Here is a 23390-nt window from a genome sequence, read left to right on the forward strand (position 1 = left end):
TAAAAGGGGAAACCTGCATGCACACAGGGTAGTGCTCCTGTGACACCTGGAAATCCAAGGTGGCTGAGGTATTAGAAATGCCTTTGGAAATTCAATGAGTGGTAACTAATTTCCAAACAAAGGGATAAATTTATTCCCCAATGAATGAACCACGGTCAGCCAAGGCAGAATTTCAGAGATCATTTATCTGTTGCAGAGACTAGTGAAAAAGTGGAAGAAATGGGCCAATCTGGCCCATGTAAAGATAAACAGTGATTAGAGAAAGGAAACAATCCAAGGAACAAGCTGGATTTGGCAAGAATACATCAACACTGTGTTTTCCAACTCTGCAAGTTTACAGCCCTTAGGCAAGACCAACTCCAGTGGAAAGCATCAGCCAGCAAACTGCAAACGCTTTAAAAAACTGATGATAGGCTCTTTGGGAGCCTCTTTGGGAGGAAGACTCTTGTCTGGCAAAACGACTTGCATACTTCTGGCACTAAACAAACCATGTCTAACTATGGTGCTTCTGTGGTCACTCATTGCCACACTATTTTTGTGCCTCTCTGCCCTAACCCGCACTGAGCGCGCAGTCCCTGCGGCAGAGCAGGCAGATCTCCCCAGCTTGCCAACAGAAGGCAGAAGTTTAAATCTGGGCTTGAGGAAGGATTCTTGATGAAATCCAGAATCACAAACCAAAACCCTCTCTTGAAATGAGTTGTACAAGTCAGCAGGAAAGACTTTTATGTCAGTGAGACTGCCCAGCATCACTGCTGCAGCAAGGCATGAGTGTGATTTTGGGACATGGCAGTAGTCTATGCCACAGGAGGAGCACTCCATGTTCCCAGAATCCCCCCAAACGCAGCAGCCACTGCTTCCCCCACCCACACTGGCTGTGCCCATCAAGCACTGAAGGCAGCAGCCAACCCTGCTTGTCTTCCAGCATACCTTTGCCACCAGCCATGTTGGCCAAGCAGCCACCCCCTTCCCCCTGACACCCCTTTGTCACCCAGCCCCAGCTGGGACTCAGAAGTCCCAACTCCTGCTCTTCACCTGGAGGTCAGCTCTTCCCTTTTGGGTGGGGAAGAAATTCAGTTCTTTGGGTGCCCCTCTTCCTTGATGAGGAAGGTTTGGCCTCCCATGAGCCAATGCTTTATGAGGTTGGAATCTCCAGCCTTGGAAAGATGAAGAAGGATTTTTTGCAGAAGCATGTAGTGATAGAATGAGGGAGAATGGTTTTAAACTGGAAGAAAGTAGGTTTAGATTAGATATTTGGGAAAAAATCTTTACTGTGAGGATGGTAAGACACTGGCAACTGTTGTCCAAAGAAACTTTGGATGCCGCATCCCTGGAAGTGTTCAAGGCCAGGTTGGATGGGGCTTTGGCAACCTAGTGGAAGCTGTCCCTGCCCATGGCAGGGGCATTGAAACTAGATGATCTTTAAGGTCTCTTCCAATCCAAACCCTTGTATGAATCTGTGGATCTCGAGGCTCTGAGAAGGTTGTATTCCTCATGGCCTTTGCTGGAGCAACACAGTGCAGAGACAATAATGTTCAAAGTCAGTGAGGCTGGCTCTGAAGCCGGCTGTTTATGGCATTCCTGAGTGGGAAGGAAATTGTCATTTCGCTTGATCTCTCTTTTCAGAGAACTATTAAAATGTGAAATGTATCTAATTGGGTTGTCAGAGGAGCCAAGCTTGTGCAACATGTAAGAGTAAGATATCAGCACTACTGCAAAAGTCTGGGATGGCATAGAAATAGTGCTCAAAGGACACTGAGGCAGGTTTTGGGGATACAAGCATCTGAGACAGTCCTGCTCCCTGATCTTGTGAGGCAGGGGTGTCATTTGCCTGAGAATTCACAGGCAGTCTGTGAGGTAGGTAATGCACCAGGTTTGAAGCTTGCTTCACTGGCACCTCCCAGATTATAATATTTGTGTCACCATGTCCACTATACACCTTTTGTGTTTGCCCTGAATACAATGTGATTTCTACCTTTGGATATGCATACTCTAAATGATAGAAAAAAAAAAATCTATCCTTCCTCTTTCCAATGTGCCAAGGAGGAGTGACCCCCTAGGGGCCACAGGTGCCAGCAGAGAGAGATGGAGGCAGGGGAAGCATGGGGTGGGATCAGTGCCTACCATGACTTCTGTGAAGTGAGACTTTCCCTTCAATCATCTCTATGGATTCCCATTGGGGAATAATTCGAATTTTTTTCCCCCTTTCCATGTTAGACTCCCATTGTAGACCACCTTTTTGCTGAGCAATTCATACTGAGCATGAGCCAGGTCTGGGTCCTCACTGTGTGTGTTTGGAACCCATTAAATATGTGACCATCTTACCAAATAAACCCTTGTGTGGTTTCCGAACACCTCCTTAGGCCAAAACACAGACACTGCCTGATTTTGTCATTTTTACAGATTTTGTGCCTCTGTGTGGTCACATGCTTTTTACAGATTCACTGGAAGCTCTAAAGTGGCAACTTGTAGCTTGGTGTGATTTACCCCGTTGTTTTCTGCTGTGCAAAACTGTTTGTCAGTGGAGCTGCGATTTCAGGAGGATGTTTGCACAGAAATATAATGAGGCTTGGCTGGTCCTTGGGAGCAGGAGTGATTTTGAATGGCTGCTGACCTCGCGGGGAATCTGGGCTGCAGTCAGGCAGAAACCACTGAGCTGGAAACAAAAACCTGGGGAAACTAATGCAGGCTCTCCATCTTCTGCTCTGAGTTAGTAAAGAGACAGTTTGTCCAAAAGTCAGCAGCAAATGCTAGAAGATGCACTCATAGTTCTGACTTTGAAAATTATTTTCCATAGTAATACCATGTTTTAAAATGGGTCTGCACTTCTCAGTGTTTGCGTAAACTGTTCACTTGCAAATGAGCTGGCCTTCTCTTCGGGTCTGTTCTGATGGCTAGCTTTGAGTTTGCTCTTTCTCATTGGTGTGGATTAGATCCCTGCACAGGCTCTGAAAATCAGAGGGTACTTTTACACTCTTAGAACTACAGAGAGAAAGATTTATTTGTTTTATAGTCAGGTTTATTAGCTCCCATTCTGTTTACGGCTAATATCAATGACTTTCTGATTTCCACTGTCACACAATACATACAACTACAGGAAAAATATATGTAGGAGTTGTTTTTGAATCAGAAGCATGATAAAACTAGTGGTTTTGTCCAATTGTACTTTTTCTGGCCTTTTTTAGCTGTTAGCTGTCCTATGGTAATAATAAATCACATTTTGCATTATCAGGATAAAAAGGCTTGAACAAAAAGGCTGTAGGTTACAGAATTGTTCCTCACAGGGTTGCTCTGCCCTCTTTCTAACATCTTCTCTCTTGAAAATGAAGGGTTTGATTACACTTCAAAACAAAACAAAACAAAACAAAACAAAGCAAAAAAAAAAAAAAAAAAGCTGCCTTTGGCCAGAGATCAATCATGGAAAAATTCAGCCCCATCAGAGAATGTTTTGGAAACAGAGGCTGTAAGCAGATGATCTGATCCTGATGCCACTTAGCTCACAGCTGTTTGAGGCCTGCCGTAGCAGCAACGAGTGCCGTGGATTTAACCATGGTTTGCCCCCATGAGCTGGGGTGGAGCTCGAGCTGTGGGCTGCTCAGCAGCCTCAGCACTGGCACTTGCTGAGGGTGGAAAGAGACAGTGGAAGGTGCTGTCACAGCCCTTGCTGTCCTGAGCAGCAGTGGTGAATGGGACTATTCATGTGCTTAAGGCCAGGACCCACCTAGCTGTGCTATAAATAGTGAGCTGCAGACCTCAGAAGATAAAGTGCTTTAATTCAGGTAGAAATTCTACCTTTCAGGTGCTTATCTTGACCAGCTGTATTTGGCGTGCCAAATGCATTTTGGTTTGGTGTTTTAGCACTTCAGGCACTGGGCTGAACTGCTATGAAGGGCAAATATTGATTAAAATGATATTTATCTGTTCTGTCTAAATCATCCATCCCTTCTTATATGCATAAGGTTTTCCTAAGGATTGAAGGCTCCCTAGAAGCTGGTGTTTGGAATATGCTGACCACTGGGACAAGTCTGTCCAACTCACCAACACTCCCAAGAACTGTCTAGTTTTTGGCTGTCCAGTGGTTTTGTGCATCTGTGCCTGCTGCTGGCACCAGGGGTAGCAGCTCCTTGAACCTCTCTGCAATTTTCTTTCCTGTCCAAAAAAGCCTGGAGAGTCATTCTTTCAAGGAGACAGGAGTAACTACCTCATCAGACTGTCATTATCTTATGCCCTGGAAGTGAAGAAAATATGATAAATGGTTTGGTGAAACTGATTGAGGTGTGGTTTGTTTTTTTTTTTTTTTTTTGTTTTTGTTTTTTTTTAAATCGTGTCCCTTTCAACCTCTAACAATACAGCTATACTTACTTTAAATTACTTGGGGTACAGCATTGAAAATGTCATGTCTTGTGTATTTCTCATGAATGTTACTGAGAAAAAGAGGATCCCTAATCTTGCTGCTCCAATACTTATGGAAATACAGGAGCTAGTCTTTTAAGCCAAGCTAGCACATCTTTATACTGGAGCTAGTCTTTTAAGCCAAGCTAGCACATCTTTATACTGTTTCTTGTCTTACACTTCCATGGGCATTCTTAGAGCAGCTCTCAGTGGCAGGGCATTGGGTGAAACACAGCCTTTGTCCCACCTGCTGAAAATGCTTGTATGCCCCAGTTTTTATAGTACCCCAGTTTTTATGCAGTACCCAGCACAGATATCCAACATAATCTGTTCCCTTTCTCGGCCAACCTGTGCCATACAATACTTTCATGTCATTTGAACTACAAAATTAAATTCCAGTCTGAGATTTCATATATGCTGGAAAGAGCACCCTGTCAACAACTCTGGTGCACTTGTGCTGCAATTTGGGCAGATACTGGCTCCACCTGTTGTTTCATTTCTCCCATTAGTAATCTAGATGCCAGCACCCTTGGAGACACCTCCTTCTGTTATAAATAAAACTTGAAAGACTATTGTGAAACTGTAGAAGATACCCAATTCATGCCACTCCAGGTCTTGGTGACCCAACTTGGAAGGCTTCATGGATGGCTTCCAACCTGCTGAAGGTGTTACTTTTATCATGTAAATAGATGTGTCTGAAAATGTTTGTTGAAAAGAATTTTGTTAATGCATGGCAAAAAAGTTGCTGGTAACTAAGGAAGCAGGACTCTTTAGCTACTGTTCCTAGTCACAGGGTATGCTTAGTTTTCCTTCAAAAACTATCCACCTGCCAGGAGGCATTTGCCTTTTTTATTATTAATTTTGCCAATGTGCTGCTTGAAGCAGGTGTCTGATCTGATTTTCAGTTGTTGAAATAAACACCAATGTCAATGGGAAAAATGCTGGCCCTGATGGAAATGAAAATGTAGAATTTCTTAAGATTTTATAGCTGATAAATGTTGTCCAAAAGCATTAATCATCTTAAATTCTTTAATCATTAGCAATGAAGCCCCGAGCCCTAGAAGAGCTGTCAGTGCCCTGCTGCGTGTGAAAAGCTGCACATCACTTGTTGTTGCTGGTGAATCAAATCTTCACAATTCCTGTACAGATGTTGTATGCAGAAAACACTTAGTGGCATGTCAAAGGATGCTGTTTTTCTGGTTCTTTTCCTGCAAAATCCTTCAAAGAGGCATCCCTGGATCTGGCAGACTGTAGATCCTGGGAAGTTTCAGAGAGACAACTGCATTCCAGAGGATGGATTTGGAGCATGTGCAGATCCCTGCAGATTCATCCGAGTCAAGGAGTAGCACTTCTTTTCAATGACATCCTGGGGCCAGGACTTCCATCCATTAATTATGTGAAAGAGAACCTCCTTTAGTCAAACCTGCCAATTTTTAATGTAATTGAATGTCACCTTATCCTCGTATGACTAGGGAAGAAAAGCAGAAGCTCTTGCTCAACATCCATTTGTTTTATGCCCTTACATATTTTTTGTGCCATTTGAGGCTTTGTGTGCCTGATAAAAGCACGGAAAGGCTGTATTTACCAGAATTTGAGCTAGAGGTACCAGGAACTAAATTGAAGAATAAGTGTCCTGCCTTTTTTGGCTGACAGAAGGGCTGCAAGTGGTGTTCCCTCAGGTAAAGGACAGGTTGCAGGCATAAGGAGGTGCCATGACTGTGGGGTCTCTCTGTTCACGATCATTGGGCAAGAGACCCCTTGTTTTGCACCATCTCACAGCTTTTTTCTGTGCTGGCCAGACTTATCCTTATTTCTCATAGATAAATGAATCAGGACCATCCTTGTTAATAATATTTAGTGTATAACCTTCACACTGTGACAATTTATTTTAAAAAAGGCTTTATGAAAATAAGAAAACATAGCATGAGAAATGTTTGTTTTATGATATTTGAATAATTTTCTTCTTTCCTTTGAGAAATAAAATGAATGGAAACAACTTTTAGGAAGTATGCAAAATAAGCTTACATTGGTAAGCAAACACAAAGTAAACATGTGTTGCTTTGGGCCAGTTTTAAAAGCTGAATCTGACAGTTTCAATGCAGTAAATATTGATAAGCAGACAGAAACCCCCTTTCTTTCGAAGTCCAAGCACTGAATTCAGGTGTCACCTTTTTGATGGTACCTGGCAATTAAACATATCCCTTCATAACCTCATAGAGGAAGTTGGCTGCAAATAGGGTGAGTCAAACTCATCAAGCTGCCTTATGAATTCTTCTTTTTTGTGTCTAGAATAACTCCTTCTTACAAGATGATGAACTGCCAGTCACACAGGAAAAGAAAAGCAGACACTTCTTTTCTGGATAGATTAAACTCTCCAGAGGATGGTGAAAGCGAAGCAAATCAAGTACATAATCTTTCATATTCACATCAACCGATCTATTGTGGAAAACATCAGAAGTCAGCGTTTTCTCACTCAGCTGAAATATTCCTGTGCTATTTCTACACCGAAGAGACAAATATTGGAGAAGTGAACACTTAATAATCCCCCAAAGGAAAGAGAAAAACACCAAAAAAGGCAGAGCACAAAGTCCCACCGTATGCCAGCCAGTGCTGCTGCATTCAGAGAGAGAATCTGCTAGTTCCAGGGACTTGGGGAGCTAGGAGGTTCCACCAGTAGTTGTCTCTTTCTCTCTCTCAAGAATTTTTGTTTGTTATTCCTGCTTCTTTTATGAGAACATGGCTGTGGAGATGGACTAGACAGAGGACCAGGGACTGGGTGCAAGGAAGTAAAATTATATTGGTCTTGTGCTATTTAATGAAAAGTGGACCAGCCACCAGATAAACACAGGTGAGAGAGCAGGCAGGTGACAGATTGCCTGGGCTGGCAGGTGGGAGGTGACTGCCAGCGTGTGATCCTGTGGTCTGAAAGCTTTCCCTGAACTGGCTTTCTTTTGGTGGGCCCCACGCCCTTTTCCTCAGTGGCGTGCCAGAGGACCAGAGCCCACTGTGACTGGAGCAGCAGTTCAAAGCAGCATGCACAGCTGAAATGAGGTGTAAAATGTTTTTGCTTAGTCATTAGATCTTTGCCTGTACCCAGAGATGATTTAATGGCTCCTGGGTAAACACTGGTACTTCAAAGAATGTGCTAATTTGGCTTTGGAAATGAGAAGGCAGGTAAGATGCATGACCTCTGCTGAGGCATCTTTTGATATCCCACATTAATACTGGGGTTTGATGGTTGTTCGTTTTTCCATCTCAAAGGGAATCTTCAGTAATGGCTTATTCTGCCTGCCTGCAGGCTTGATTTCTCACTTGGGCTGCTGGTTGTGAAGTATACATTGCATACATTAGGGAGTAAAGCTGAGCCACTTTTTGTAATGCCACAAGTGGGATAGAGTAAAATGTAGAAGAGAAATCAGTCCTATATTTCCAAGTATCAGATGTGCTTGAAATGCGAGCACATCTTCCAGGAAGTTTAAGTTAATATTCCTAGGATGACACTCCCACGTCTCTTCTGTGCTCATCCACATTTATCGAAGGTGTACGTGCCTGTGGTGCAAAGCACCTATAGATGAGGAGTCTCAGACCCCTTGGTCTGAGCTACAGAATGTGGTGGTACCCCAAGAAGATTTCTGGATTTTTCTGTCATTAGCATGAAATAGTATTTGGGAAGCATGCAAAGATTTCTCTTTGTGGCAAGCCAGCTGATAATGAGGCACGGCACAGCCACTGTAGTGCACCCATCCCATGCATGAATCATTGCCTATTTTTCCTGTTAATGACTCAGCAACCCAAGTAGTGGGAGTGACCAGTTGCTGTGGTCCTGATCTGCCTAATGGTATCAGTCAAAAGACACTCTTATGCAAGGCGTTTGGCCAAAGTGGGCTTGCTGATGACAGGAGGTCAGAGGTGCAGCTGGATGGCCCAGAGAATGCCTCCTCAGCATGAGCACATCTGCAGCGTTGTTATTGGTACCCTGATGGGGCTCCCAAGGAGGAGAACTGCAAACCTGGTGGTTACATCCAAACCTGGTGGTTACATTCTGTTGCAAGAGCCCTTGTAGGCGGTCGATTATGGCTGCTGTGTTCATGTGACAGCTTTTTTTGGCCATTTTCCTGTACAAGGCACAGAAGTATGTAGGGTGTGCCAGTCACTCCTTTCGGTACAGCACATGACACTGAGGTGCCATGGGAAATTGGAATGTGCTTTTCTCATTGGAGCTGTTCGTCCTTCAGCTTTCCAGCTTCTTGCTTAAGCATGGATATCCTCACACTGACTCGTCAGTAGCTGTTAAAAACCACGGATTTTCCATGAGCTTTCTTACTGCAACTTGGTCCCTGCTGCAAATCAAACAGCTTGGATCAATCAAAAAGTTGTCAGGAAATTTACAGCTTTGGTGACTGTGCCCCTGTTAAATAAATGTTAAGCAAGTTAAAACATAATTTAACATGCTCACATCCACAGCAATCTTTGATGGTGTACCTGTCATCAGGCATGGTGGTTGGTGTACCCATATAAAGAGGATATTAGGTTATAAAGGTTTTTTTTTTCCCTGTGGGGTTCCAAAATTCATATTAACTAACTGCTACCCTTGGAACAACTTTTAAAGTAAGGAGTAGCTACATAAGAGAAATAAGAGAACTGCTCGGTAAGATGTGTTTAGATGGTTCATGTCAGAAAAAGGATTTTAGAAATGGAAAATCTTTCATTAGATCCATTAATGTTATAATTCCACCAAGCTTTGCACTAAAGCAATTAAAGATGTTACTCTAGAAATCAAGACCAGAGAAAACAGTTGGTGAACATGGTGTATATAAGTACTTTGTGTTCTGATAAGAGAATGCCTAATGTTATTTTTTAGTCAGTAGAGGTCATAGTTCACATCTCTGTGTCCCTGTGCTTGGAAATCCACCCCAGGACTTCAGCAGTCTGGATTCCATGAAACATTTTCATTCTTTGCTCTGCTTGACACATCCTACCTGGCCTCAGGGAAGGCATTTACCTGCTCTACACCCCTGTTTCTCTTCTGTAAAACAGAGGTAGCATTTCCACTCTTCTCAAGGGCATTATTAAAAAAAAAAAACCAAAAACAAAAACAAAAACCAAACCCAAACATACCCTAAAGCCTGAGACATGCAGATACCCCAGCTGTAGGACCTCAGATAAAGTACACTGTTTGCTTGAATCTTCTAAAAATCTGTATAAAACTTGCAGGGATGTAAAAAGGTATGCCCACAAATTTGAATGTGGTCAGTTTTAGGAATATGTAACAGTCACACTGATATTATTATCACTGGGATTATGGTGATTCAGAATGCTATGCTGACACCAACACTACCTGACCAGGATGATGAGAAGTCCCAGTGTCTGTGTGAAGAGTAAAAAGTCAATCCAGACAAATCTTAAGAGAGTAGGAATAAGCAAGTCAAAGATGAAAGTTTTATCACATACATGTCTTGTAGTGTTTCCCTCCTACCTACCCTTCCAGACTGTACCCTGCCTCATTTCCCAACTCTCTCCCTGCAGAGGGGCTTGGCCCTTCCTCTCCCTCACTGCTTTCCCTCTGCCCTCCCTGGGGTGCCAAAGTGCTCTCGGGAGTGCGCCTGCCTTCTGCCCTGCCACAGCTCTTGGAGGAGAACCTGCACTGCAAGTTTCAGCTCAAAACAAACATTCATGGCTGAGTTATGAACCCCCAGAGGGATAGATGGTGAAGTGGATTAAAGCACTAACTCTTTGCCTTTGGCTCGAAGCCACATTGGGACAAAAGTTAGAGAGAGTTTCAGGGTTAACTTCCATTTATTGGTATGGCTTGGGTTTGGACATGGCAAAAAGGAGCAGGACACTGAAAATGAAAGGACACTGAGTGAGAGACACATTGGTGAGGTTTCAGGAGGAGCCTACACAGTGCTTCAGCCAGTCTGACCTATTTACTGATGACAAGTTTTGACATTCCAGGAAATGTTTAAACTACGGAAGCAAAAACCAACACCCATGGACAGCCCTGTGCAGCAAGGGCCTGTGGGAAGAGGAGACACGGTGCTGCTGGGAGGCTGCCCTGCTTTGGAAGGCACTCCCAGGGAAATGCTCCCAGCCATCCTACACAGTGCCATCTGTGGTGGTGGTGTGAGGATGTCTGGGGTCAACCTGTGCCTCTGCAGTGGCTGTGAGTGGCTGTTTGCTGCCCTGTGTCTGCAGGATGGTGTGTCTGCATGGTCTGTGGCTCCTCTGGGAGCTGCTTTGCAGTCATGCTCTGAAGCTGAGCTAGGTCTCTTGCACCTCATGTACACTGTGGGAAATGTCTAGAAGAGTCTGCGTTCTGGAAATAAGTTTTTAGGTTTTTTTCCATTTATCCTCTCAGATGAACGAAACCTTAACTGTGAGTTTAGAGCTGCATGGAAAGCTTCTGCTCTCCTCACATCCCCCTTAGGGAATGAGTAGAACTGCTCAAAATCTTTTGTATAAATCATCCAGGCATACTAAGGCTCAATAACAGAAGGTTGTTTTTGTTAAACTAAGAGTCAGATCCTTAAGAAGTGTGTATGTACACGTCAGTGTTTGCTCTTCCTCTCCCACATCAACAGTTGTCTGAGAGTCTAATTCAATTTGCTGTTTGTAAGGTGGGAAACAGAAGAATAAAAACATTAGGGAAGGCTTGTCTGAGTAATAGTCTTTCCCTCAGGATAAAGAAAATTCTTTTCAGTGTATGGTAGCCACCATGTTTGAGAACATTTATAACCATTCATTCATGTAAGGCACCCAAGCCTCCTGTGGAGGCTCTCCAGCCCTTGGCTTGAGGTGTGGGAGGAGTTGGGAAGGAATGTGTCTGGGCAGGGAGGAGTGGCTGAGAAACAGATGAGGCAGTGAGCTGGAGAGAGACCCAGGGAGGGAGGCTCTCTCTGAATAACAGATTAGCTAGAGAGATTTCTCATTTTTCTAATATTCTCAGCCACAGGACAGGATACACAGATATCGATGCTGGATGGCAGAGGTGCTGCAGTTGAACTGCACTGGACTGATATTTACTGTCCTCTGGCAGTCTTCCTGCAGCATCCCTAGTCCTGCAGACTCAGTGGCAGCTGAAATGCCCCCTTTCAGGAAGCAATGTAGGACAAGTGTTCGGTGCTGCTTTTTGGAGCCAAAGCAGCTCCTTCCAAATCAAAAATCTCTCTTTCTATATAAAGAGATACTACACTTTTGAAGGGAGCCCTTTCAATGGAGGGTTGTGACTCAGAGTACTTAGAAAGGGTTTTTACCCCTCTGATCAGGAATGCTCTCAAACCCAGGTTAACAGGGAAAAAGGAGGATGGTGACTGATTTCACTGGTCGCCTCTGTCAGAGCATTCAGGCTCCCGATGGATAAACAGCCGGCTGATGGCTTGGAGAGCTCCAAAAAAGCACTGTGACCCCTTTCTTGTTTCTTAAACTGAAAAGAAAGCCAGTAAAAGGAAAGGGAGCTGGGATTGAAACCATTTTAGATACATTCCTTTCCTCATACACCTGCAGAGGCTGCACTCAAGTGTTTTCTGCATTCTCTAAATTTCTTCATTCTCTCTTCTTCCAATCCATTCCCTTTTCCTTTAGGCCAAAATTATGGGCATTATTTCTCACCTATGGCTTTATAAGACTTGATCTACCAGAGAGAAGAAAACACAAAAGAAAGGACACACTGCTTTTTTTTTTTTTTTTTCCTTTTTTTTTGTGTGTTTTTGTTTGGTTTTAGTATTTTTTTGGTTGTTTTGTTTTGTTTTGTTTTGTTTTTTGTTTTTGTGATGTTGTTGTTGTTGTCAAATGTATATAGCCAGTTTGTTCCTAACTTTAATAGGGCTTCTGGAAACATATAACAGATGTTAAAGTTAGAGGCTAACAAAAATCTCACACTTTTGCCAGTTCTTGCTCCATGTTAACTACCCCTGCAGCTGTATATGGGCAGAGCAAGGAATGCTCTACCAGATACCAGTGAGTAAAAAAATAGCTAAACTTAATCCTGTCTACACCTATAGTCTTGTGTACATGCCCTGGGAGATTGGTGCTGGTATGCATTTCTACAGGATGAATTTCCACTGGATGAATTTCAACACCTGAAAACATGGTAGGTACAGCTTCTGCCAATCACCCAAATCAATACACAAATTGGGATGGGGCTATTCACAGTGCTGAAAAATTCCAAGGGAACAGAGCAAATGTGGTGCAGTAAATACATGTTGCATGTAGAAAGACAAAGTAAAGCGAACCAAAAATTTATCATTTAAATTTTGGTTGAATAGGTTGGTTTGTTTTTTTGAGAACTGGCAAAAAGCAAACTGTATAGTATGTCAGTGTAATAAGCTGTTAGTATATGCCTCAGGACCACTGAAAGGAAAGTTAATGAGCTGCACTGCATTTCTGCTTTAAGCTCTTAAAATGCATCATGAATAAATGTGTCTGCAGGTTCATCGAGATTTATATCACTGAATTTGCGTGCAGTAGCCACTGCAGAGAATTGACTGTGGAAAAGAGAAAAATGGGTGAAGTTATTTTTAACAGTTCATAAACACCATGAAATTAATTGTTTCCTAATGCGAAAAAACCCTACCACAAACTAAAAAAGACCTGGATGTCTCTGGATTTATGTCAGAAACCAGTTTGTCTCCCCCAATGAGCAAAGGCTCATGATGGTAGAATATTCTGTGTGAAAAGCAGCAACACATTTTTAGTGTTCCTGTATTGACAGAGGTGAGTTTTGCAGTAATATCTCACACACTTGCTTTTAAAACGTGGCAGAAGAAGAACAAACACCTGATCCTGCACAGCTTGGCATGAACGGGAAAAAGCAGGTGCCTGGCATGCCATTGTTGCTAAAGACATATTCGTCATAAGCCTTGCAACCCGTACTGCTTTGTTGTAGAAAGAAAAGTCTGGAAGGAAATAGCCATAACTCCCGATTCCAGCCAGCTGGGAATTTTGTAAGGAAACCACTTTCCAATGGAAATAAGGCATGTTTGTCAAAACAGAGATGGGCTGGGAAGCAGGAAGGTTAAACCCTTGTTAGAAACCACCCCCCTCTTCCCTCTGAGATTTTCTTTTAAAAGCCTCATCTACAGGATATGTATTTTTCCTGCTGTTGGGAAAAGCATCTTTGCCAAACTACCCTAAATTTCTCAATGTTTCATGCCGATATGTGTAAGTTACATTATGCATTAAAAATAATTATTGTGAAATTCTTCTCTATCTCAGATAAAAATATAACACCACGTTATACATCAAAGTAATGTACACACTACAATTTAATAAAATAACTCAGCATATGATTTATTTTTTTCTGGAAAATGACAGCTCTGTGCACCCTGTTCATTATTTACACATGCATTTGCAGCCACCAATCATCCCATCTCCAGTGGATTTCTAACAAAACATAACCATTTGTAGTAGTGGAACACTGACCATGTCTTTTCAGCACTACAAATATTAAAATTATTTCATGTGCCATGGCGAAACACTAAGCAATGATTCTTTTATGAAATAATGTGGTAAAAGCTGTGACAGTTTCAGTGGGTTTAGAAGGCTTCGTTATAAGCAAGCAGTGCTCACAGAAAAACAGCATAGATTTAATAATTCGGAATGCTTTTGCAATGCATATTGAATAACTATTTTCAACTTTATGTATTTTGAGGACATGCAGCACTCAAAATGCCTAACTTCTTTTTCTGTTACTGTGTTTGTTACCCTACAGGATACCGTGGTATTTTTTAAGTGCTTGTAAGTCCCTGTTTTGTGTGCTTACCATGATTTTTTTTTTTGTACTTGAGTATTTTTTCCTGATATAATTCCTCAGACTTGTTCTTTTTTTCATTTTTCTCAAGCTATATTTTTTTCTTAATAGGGTGGATAGGGATACCTGCATAATTCTGCAAACATGTTCATAAGAGAAAAATTTATTCACACCAAACTTTTTTTTTTTATTGTAGATGTTTCTATGGAATCACCTCATTTATAATTCAGTGCACATTTAAATGCACAGCTTGAACGTGTTTCTCACAGCTTTATTATATTTCTCTCTTTGCACTCAGCATTATTCCTGTCTGGATTTGCTTAAATGATGCTGTTATTGGGGAAAACACCAGCTAAACCCACCTGTTGATCCTACGTCTGTATTTGTTATAAAGCCAGCCTGAGAAGACTTTCACCGTGCCAAGTGCTGCACTGATGTTTTGTGGATATCAGCATCTGCACATTAGCAGGGAAGACTTGCCCAGCATAACCCTTCTCCATTGCCCAAGAAACCCAGCAGATAGCCGTGTGCTTGGACTGCACTGAGGAATTGTTTCAGGATGCAGCTGAGAAGGAGGAGGTTAGAGGCAGCAGACGCGCCGAAGAAAACTGGAAGAACAAGAACGTGCCTTGTGTGAGCATTCCACAGGGTGTCAGTTCACGCTCTACTCGAAATATCCCTCGAAAGGCACAGTTGCAAAGGTTAAGATTCTCATATGATTGAAATAATTCCCATTTATGTGTTACTTGCTGACAAAACTGTTGACTTGTTTTCTACCATGTATTCCAAGATTTTAGAATTTGCCTCTGTCAAAACCCTGAAGTGAAACATTCTGAAGACATTTACTGTTCAGCTTGTAAGAAACAGTTTTGTTCGAATTGATTGCTTTGATTTGTTCTCTCTCTCCTTTTCACTTCCTCTTTTCTCATCTGTGGAGTTCAAACATTATGAATTTTGGAGCTAGTATGAGGGCTTAAAAAATCAAGATATGGATTGTTTGGTGCCTCAGATGCAGCAAGTTATGGTAAAGCCAATTTTTATTGACTGCTATAAACTAGGGATTGTAATTAAAACTACAAGGAGATGCTTATAGTACCATTACTTTAGTATTTAATTACTTCTGTCTTTGGAAATGTCTCTCAACACTTTCTCTTCAGGCATTGTAGGTTTCTAGATGCGACTTTTCTATTTTCTAATTTGATAACTGATCTGGTGCTGACATGAACAGAGTAAGACTTCTAGCAGAACCCTCCCTATGGCAGGGAGATTGGAACTGGATGATCTTTAGGGTCCCTTTTAACCCAAACCATTTTATGATTCTGTGGTAACAGGCAAAGAATGCATAATCCTTCAATTTTTCATTTTGTTGAGACAAATATTTCTTAAGGACATGATGCAGATAACACTCATTTCCATTCCCATTTCTCTGCACTGTGTTATGCTGCTGGTTCTTGTTACAACAGTAAGGGGCTAAAGAAAACACTGAACCTGTTTTCATTTTTGTAGCATTTCTCCTCATACCTCCAGCACATGAGAGTGTCTGGCAGTACTGATAGCCTCTCGCTTCACCAGCTCTTCTTTGTAGGGACATTAAAATTGATTTTCTGCATCTTGGCATATGAAGACTCAGTGTGTTACATGCCCTATTGCCCAAAAATGTGCAGCCACAGAGCAAAGGTTCCAGTGACAGTGACTTTTATGGCACCAGGAGACCTGAGCTGCTGAACTGGAGGAGCGGAGAGAGGGGCAGGCTTATTTATAGTGCTGCTGAAGAATTAGCCTGCCTTTGAACCTGCTGCACAGATACCCCGATTGAAGAATCTGCTTTCCTGACAGGGGGGAAGGCAGGGGTAGAAAGTGGAGGCAAAGTTTCAAGACACACCTGGTGATATAGGGGAAAAGGCATCGTCCCTTACAGCAGTGCCTTGCCACAGGGGCTGCTGCAGACATATTTACGGCTCTGAGGTAATAAAGGTGTAGCTTAATGCTGGAAATGGAATTGCTAAGAGAGAGCATGTGAGGAGAAATTCAGAAATAAAGCATCACCAGAAGCTGAGAGAAGAATTCTGAGCATAAAGCAGGTAAATGACTGCCACAGCTTCCTAGTGCCCAATTAAATCAGCTTCTTTTGATAATAAAAGTCCCATTGGGCAGTCTAAGTGTTAAGAGTAAGCGTGACTTTAGGCAAAATAAGGCTGGCTGAAAATAAAGATCTAAGACAACATTTTAAAAGACCAACAAGAAGATTACACAGTAGAGAAAATCTGTCATGATTACCTCAAAGAAAAAATACTCTCATCCCGAGTGCCATGACAAAAGGACCAGTCTGTTTGCAACTAATCTGCCAGTGAATTCAAAATACCCTGGGCTTATTTACAGGGATGGAGAAAATGTCCAGTCACGTGGGGACTGAGGCATCCAGTGTGCTCCCATGGGTACCTGATGACTCTACTACTGACTCTTAGACAGACCTGGAGAGTCAGCCTGACCACACTGAAATCAATGGCATGGATCTTGTTAACTCTGTAAAATCCAGGTTTGGCTGTCTGTTACATTTATGGATTGGGCTTTTTCTGGTGTGATACTACGTTTGTTCAGTTGGATCATTGCAATAGTGTGTTTCCCACTTCTGTTTTTCCACTTTTAGACAGTAGGAAAGCCAACACCTAGCTCATTTCCACGCTAAGGGAAACCTTCTTCATGAGCAAAAGATAATTTGGGTTAAGGTCTTTAATGAGCACAGTTAGGTTAGAGTTAATAAGAAAGAGAAGAGAGGAGGGGAGAGGAGGGGAGAGGAGAGGAGAGAAGAGAAGGAGAGGAGGGGAGAGGAGGGGAGTGGAGAGGAGAGGAGAGAAGAGAAGAGAAGAGAAGAGAAGGGAAATGTCTTTCAGTCACTCTAAGTTCATGCTCTTGCTACGACATGCATTTCTGATCTCTTTCTCATTAAAAAATAAGCAGAAGGGGAAAAAAACCAGAGAACAACAGTGATTAAATTAAAAAAAAAAAAAAAAAAAAAAAAAAAAAAAAAAAAAAAAAAAAAAGGGGAAAAACTCATAAAAAAAAAAAGTAAAAAAAAAAAAAAAAAAAAAAAAAAAAAAAAAAAAAAAAAAAAAAAAAGCATGGGATAGATCCTGTAAGAATAACTCAGTAGAATAAGACCTAAAGAAAAATACAATAGAGATCTGTGGAGTTAACTGTGGCAATAGAGAAAGTGAATTAGGAACAATTGGTCATTGTTCTGCATGTGATAAGATTAGGGTTGGTTAGATAAGATTATCATCCAGCAAGTTCTAAACAAACAGGAGGAAAAATTTTGCCATGCTGGAATGTGCTGGTCATAGAATGCTGCTGATGCTCAAGTTTTCATTGTGCTCAATAAATGATTTGACAAATTCATGGAAGACCTACAGGTGCAGGGACATTTTACATGGCTTAGGATGGGCAGAGATACCTGGAACAGTGGAAATAGCACATCATTATCATGTTCTCTCTGCTATGCTGCTCTTTGTTTTACTTACATTCCTTGTCAGCTAGTATTGGAGACATGGGACCTTTGGTCCAGTACAGCCAAGATGCAAAGGTATTGAAACAACATTACATTTCTTTCTCAGCCTCACTCAGTCCAGACAACTTTCCTTGGACACAGTCAGGATATAATCAACACCAGTCAGGCTTCTGGGGAGGAGGAGGAGGTGGTGGTAGGAATGGCTATTACAAATCAGTTCCTAGAGGATCTGTTTCTAACATATGCGCCCAAGCGCACAGATTTGGAGGTCTAGTTAGATTTTCAGTTAAATAGATATGGTACCAAAGATATTTATTTCTGACCTTGCCTATAGCTAGAGAAACAACATTTTACATAGACTCAGCTTAAGTATTCAGTGGTTGCACCATCTGAGCAACAGACCTGGCTAAACACAGAAACGACAGAAGGATTTTTTGTTAGAAGTGAGGAGGCTTAATGCAGATGAAGTGGCCATATGGAGTGAAAAAGCATAGTCATTAAGAAGATGGAAAGATACTATTAGAACAAGGATTCCCAAAGTTTGTTTATGGAAAGCTGGCACAACAAGCAGGGTGTCAAGCAGCAGGACCCAAAATAATTAACCTGTAACAGAAACCCCAAAACTTTTGGTGCCCCCTTCCTCTTGAAAGCAGCAGAATGAGCCACAGTTTCATGCTGCCTTTCAGAGAAGAGAGGGGAGAAGTTAGTGAGTGACACACTCAGCTCTCCAGACTCTTGGGGTCCTCAGACACTCAGGAAATAGTTTGAATGTGTGTTGCTGACTTTGCAGCTGGAACAACCTCAAACAACACCTGAATTCATGGGGGTGGCTGTGGCCTTGTGTCTTATCCAAAAGTGTCTCAGACTGCCCTTTGAGAGCTCTGCAACAGAAGAGGTGTATGGTAAAAGGCATCAAGATGAGTCTTGATGTGAGAACATAGCGTCCAGAAGTTAAAAAGTGGCTGAAACTCTAGCTGGGGAATATAAAACCAATGATCCCTCAAAAAACCCTCCTGTATATAAAATCCTGTATATAAAATAACTTGCATGAGCGCTTCAGTACTTAATTCACAGTGAAGGGAAGTGACTGGTGAGAGTCCTCCACCTATTGCAGGAGGTGCTGTATAACACCCCTACAGCAGGTATGCTCTTAGGCAGAAGATATTCCTAGTCTGATAAGGGACTTTTTTAATTAATCACAGTAATCTTCACATCAGATAAAGCATTAAAGGTAGTTAAAATGCTCTGATTGGTAGCTGTCAAAAGTGTTTTGGACCAAAAGAGAGACAAGCTTGAATGGCACCTGAAAACTATTTATATGCACTCCAATAACTTTGTGGACAAACACAGTGGTAAATTCACACTGTGGATAACAGTCCTCAGAGCCAGAAACTCAGAAGCAAAAGAACCTTTTGGCATAAGCTTGCAATATGAAATCACTTTAAACAAAAATCACAAAAAACATTAAGACTTCTGGTCATTTATTTTGTGTTATGCTGTGGTACTGATTCTGCAGCCTGGAGGTGATTAGCACAAAATACCACTCACCTGATACAGAGAAAAACCCTTAAAAATCCTCTTTCTGTGCCAGAAAACACAGTCAAGTTTTTCTATATTTTTAATCAGTGTTGTTATTGTTTGAGTCTCCTCATGTTTATTTTTTGTGATTTAAATACAAAGATTTTGTTGAAATAAAACTCTTTGATACAAATAATTTAGAATGAAGAATGTGTGCCAGCAAAGCTAAGTTAATTATTTTGTCTGAATGCTTGGCAGATGAAAATTATGATAGAACTGGGACATGTCTACACTGGGCAGGAAGGTGTGGTGCAGAAATCCCCAGACGAATGCTGAACGATCTAGCTCCAGACCTTGAACCAAAACAGCCATGCTTGCATGGAGCTACTGACAGCAAGCTTCAATGAGCTCAGGGCCAGCCCTGGGAACATGCTGCTGGATCATCAGCTTCCCAGCTGGCCACCATGCAGTGCTGAGGTGGTTGGATGATGCTGGGATTCAAGATTCAAGTCAGCCTGAGCCTAACCTGCAACACAAATCATCAGAAACTGAAGAGAAACTGTGAGAAGAAGGTGCTTTTGCCCTAGAGGCAGCTGACTCTGGTTGGACATCAAAAATTGGCTGACTTGTGTGCTTCCTTAATTTTTTCCCCCTCATGTTTGATATTTTCAGCCTATTTGACAAAGAAGAACAAGGCATGGCTCAGACACGTTAATGCCCACTACACATCCTTGGTATTCCACAGCAAGAGGCACAGAAAAGCTGGTTGGACTTCATTCCTCTAGTCAAATGTCAGAAATGTTGTTAAATGGAAGGTTAGTTAATAATTTCAGATTCCATTTATCTTATCACATGCATTTACATAAAGGTAATTATTTATATGGTACACTAATTTGTTTGTATTCCCTATGGGAAAAATCCTGGTTTATAGGAAGGAAACTAGCAGCCACCTAAAAGATGCAAAAATACTCCAGTGCCACCTTGTGCTACAGCCACCACCAGGATGAGAAGATGGATGTGAACCAAGTGATACGTGTCTTCTTGGAGGAGTTAGATTGGCAAGGGTCTGGAGAGGGGAAAAAGAAAGAGAATGATGGAGAGAGAGGGTGCATTCACAATCATCTTCAAGACATAGTCCCTAAAAAGTGGAGCTCAGACTCTTTGTAAGTTCTTTGCTGTGGAGACCACAGCTGAGCTATGTTTCCTGTTTTTGATGGAAGGCCTAATTCTCCTGAATTACATTACAAACTGACCTATCCAACTGGAGAAGAAACAATGGAGCTTTTTTTCCAGGCAATTAGTAGGTAATTAAAAATAATTAAAAGGAAAAAAAAAGACCACACATGAACTTCCTTCAGCCCATGCTACAGAAGCATTCTGATCTCCACTGGGCAGGCAGGCCAGGTGAGCGGCTGCCGTGGCAGAGCAAACCTGCTGAGGGTGTGATTGCTCACAAGCGAGATCTCACTCCCGTGGAACCACATCATGCTCCCATGGGTGTGGTGAGGAGACTTTTACAGCTTGACAAATATTTGAACTATTGTTATAAGTAGCTATTTATAAAATTCTGTAACGTTATAGAGTTATATAATACAGTCTGCAAGGCACCACAAGTGATTTGGTCACCAATGTTTTGGGTAGGATGTAAAATAAAGTCATGGACTCTGGCCACACCTTTGAAGGGATGTAGGACCTGCTGAACCTCTGCTGAGGAGCCTTGGGTAGGTGCAACCAGTATGTCTAGGAAGCATTAAGGAATATGATTAATCTTATCAATTTAGGCATCTGAAGCTGCTTAGTCATCCCTCTGTTTGGCAGGAATTTATCTTCATGATTTCTCTTGCTTCCGTAGTCACCATGGGCCCAAGGCTAGATGTCTAAATAAATATCAAATTACATCTGAAGCAGAGCAGCACCCCAACATTCAAACACTCAGAGAAACCTAAGTGCCTTTCTCCCACTGTGTCAAACAGCCAAGGCTGCTTAATCACTTCTCCACCAGCCAAGTCCTAAGGCAATGCACCTCTGGTTTCTGAGCCTCCAGATTCCTCGTTTGCAGTCCATTCATAATTACCCATGCAAGGCCTGAATTGATCCCAGCTGGGCAACTCTGTGATGGGGCTCTGGAGGTGTCCCTCTGGGATGTGGTAGTGAGCAGCTGCAGTGCTGGTTGGCTGTACCACTGCTGTACCATTGTCTTCACCTTTCTTCTTGGCAAGACCACGTGAATCTTGTGTTTCAGAGAGGAGTTGAGGTTTTTTGGTGTCTACCTGCAGTGTGGGAGGTGGTGAACAGGGCCCCATGAGCCAATTTATGCCAGGGCTGAGACACCTGGGCAGATGCTCAGGTGTTTGTGTTTCAGCTGTAGCTTCACAATATGCAGTGGGTATGTAGGAGGCAGGACAGAAGCCAGCTCACACAGCAGAATGGAAAACCAATTGCTTTTGCTCCTGATTACCTCTTTACAACAGAGGAGCAAATCCCAACGTGCCTCTGCCACCCAAACTCCTTAGACCAGTCCTGCCTCGCTGCTGTAAAGCTGGTTCAAGTCCTAGGGATGCCTCCTCCTTCCTAATGGTTCTGCTGGGCACGTGACAGCCTGGAGGAAACTCTACCAGCCTGGAGGAGCAGTCATAAGCAGTGGGTGTGAAACTGGTCCTGGAGGAATTGTCAGTTCTGAAGAGTTTCTGGCTCCTGTAAAGAGATGAAAAGCAGTTGGGTCCGAAGTCCTCCTGGCTCTGGCAGTGCAGAGCAGGAAAAGCGGTCCATTCCTTCATGCAGGCTCTCACCATGGAAAATTCTCGATGTGGTTGGACATACCTGCTGGGAGCAGGTTGGCATTAGCAAGTATTGGCCAAAGCCAGAGGGCAAGGGCAGAGCTCCACCATGCCTGCCCAGTCACTGACTTGGCTGGGAAAGGATGTAAATACAGAGATCAGTGATTCTGTGATCTCTCTTCCAAGAGCTTTTCCTTGACATGGAGTTATCAGAAGAGGTGTAAGCACGTGTGATTACACAACCAAATAAAATTAGGAACGTCTGTTATGACAAATATCCAGGGGCATTCAGGTAGAAATGCAACTTGGCTGCTCGAGAACATGCTGAGCAGCCTCACAACTTGCTCAAAAATCAAGCAAAGGTGCTGGCCCCTGTGCTGCAAGGATGGCTCAGAATACAGCTTATGTTGGGGAAACACAGGTAATTTTAGAATCCACATGTTCCTGTTTCCAGCCTCTCCTCCGTGGTGCAGATCCAGGCTATCCGCTAACTGACAACAGATGTGTACAATCTCAGCAGGCAGAGGATGGACAAGGCTGTAATGTACTACCCTTAATGAGGTACTTTGATCTCACTCCTCCCTTTTTTTGTTTGTTTTACAGTGCTTTCCCTCACTTTCATCCCCAGCAGACAGCCCTCGAGCCTCCCTTCACAAATAAGTTTACAAGGAAGGAACCTGTGAAGTGAGGCTGCATTTCAGGGAACTTAAACCTATGTAAGAAAGTATCTTTGAAAAATTATCTATAGCAATTCATAGGATTCCTGGGAAGCCATTGAGGCATGAAAGTGCTGTGAATAGTATTAAAACAATCCAGCTAACTAAGGAAAACAATGTGGGTTAACTATATATTTCAGTTAACTAGTTTTTCTAGTTAACTGAAATATATAATAATAATTTTATGAGTTCAACAGTTCCAATTTCAGTGGTAGATTCACTAAATATGCACTAAAGACTGCATATAGCCTGCTACCTTTCCTATTTATCACAGAAGATATTGAAAATCAATACCAATATCATGAAGAAGCTGGCTGTCCTTTAGCAATTTCCATAAAAATGAATCTCTGTCATGGGAGCCATAGAAAAATTTCTGATACTGGATATTTATGTATCTTAATATTCCTTTTCTATACCTACATCTACATGCACTTATTTACACCTTTATGCTAAATAAATAATTTTAAGATCAGGACTAAGGCATTTTGGATATCAGCAAGTCTCCAACAGGAGCATTTGCACTCGCCATATTGCTGGAACAGATTCTATATCTTCAGAAATTGTTAAAAAAAGTAAAAAAAAAAAGAAAATCTAAATAATTAATTAAATAAAAGCCAGATCTTGTGAAAAAGACCTCATCAGCTACTTAACAGCTCTAGCAGATGCAAAGGCATTGGGCAGTTGCCTATAGCAATTTCATACACGTAGAAGTTTGGGAAAATGGAAATGAGACAAAA

At 42.1% G+C, this 23390-nt stretch overlaps 1 long non-coding RNA gene across 1 annotated transcript in view; it reads left to right on the forward strand.

The window, feature by feature from the left end:
* The window catches only part of LOC121339856, a 32955-nt gene extending 17730 nt beyond the window's left edge, over positions 1–15225 (forward strand). The window contains exon 2 of the long non-coding RNA XR_005953222.1: positions 14436–15225. This is a non-coding gene — a long non-coding RNA (uncharacterized LOC121339856). The remainder of the gene's footprint in view (positions 1–14435) is intronic.
* The last annotated feature ends 8165 nt before the right edge of the window (positions 15226–23390 follow it).

Source organism: Onychostruthus taczanowskii, unplaced genomic scaffold, assembly GCF_017590055.1.
Source record: "Onychostruthus taczanowskii isolate IOZ18803 unplaced genomic scaffold, ASM1759005v1 scaffold38, whole genome shotgun sequence".
Classification (NCBI taxonomy): Eukaryota; Metazoa; Chordata; class Aves; order Passeriformes; family Passeridae; genus Onychostruthus; species Onychostruthus taczanowskii.